Source organism: Tupaia chinensis, unplaced genomic scaffold (genome assembly GCF_000334495.1).
Source record: "Tupaia chinensis unplaced genomic scaffold, TupChi_1.0 Scaffold000330_1, whole genome shotgun sequence".
Lineage (NCBI taxonomy): Eukaryota > Metazoa > Chordata > Mammalia > Scandentia > Tupaiidae > Tupaia > Tupaia belangeri.
Window position 1 is genome coordinate 1357399 of NW_006159824.1, and position 454 is coordinate 1357852.

The 454-nt window shown below is 49.8% G+C and overlaps 1 protein-coding gene across 1 annotated transcript in view; it reads left to right on the forward strand.

Annotated features, from left to right (window-relative positions):
- CLDN7 (claudin 7) overlaps positions 1-454 on the forward strand; it is a 5227-nt gene that overhangs the window by 2024 nt on the left and 2749 nt on the right. The gene's annotated exons all lie outside the window — the stretch shown is intronic.

The window sequence follows — 454 nt, forward strand, 5'->3', positions numbered from 1 at the left end:
CCCCACCCCCGGCCCCCCTTTTTTTTTTTTTTTTTTTTTTGAGAGGTTTTTGCTATAGTTTGCGTTTGCTCGCCAGATAGACAGAGAGGGACATAGAGACAGAAAGCGAGAAATCACCCCCCAGGGTGGATGGTCATGCCACAACCCCTTCTCCTCCATTCTCCTCTCGGGATCTTGGGCACGCACGCACACGCACCGGTTCCGGGACGTGAACCATGGTCGACTACGTGGGAGTCCAACAACATAGCCATTACGCTAACAGCTGGTTCCCGCCCCTTCTTTTTTAAAAGAATTATTTCACTTTATTTATTAATTTTTTATTTTTTGGAGAGGTTTTTGCTATAGGGTGCATGAGCTCGCCAGACAGACAGAGACAGAGAGACAGAAAGTGAGAAATCACCGCCCAGGGGGGATGGCCACGCTGCAATCCCTTCTCCTCCCTTCTCCTCTCGGG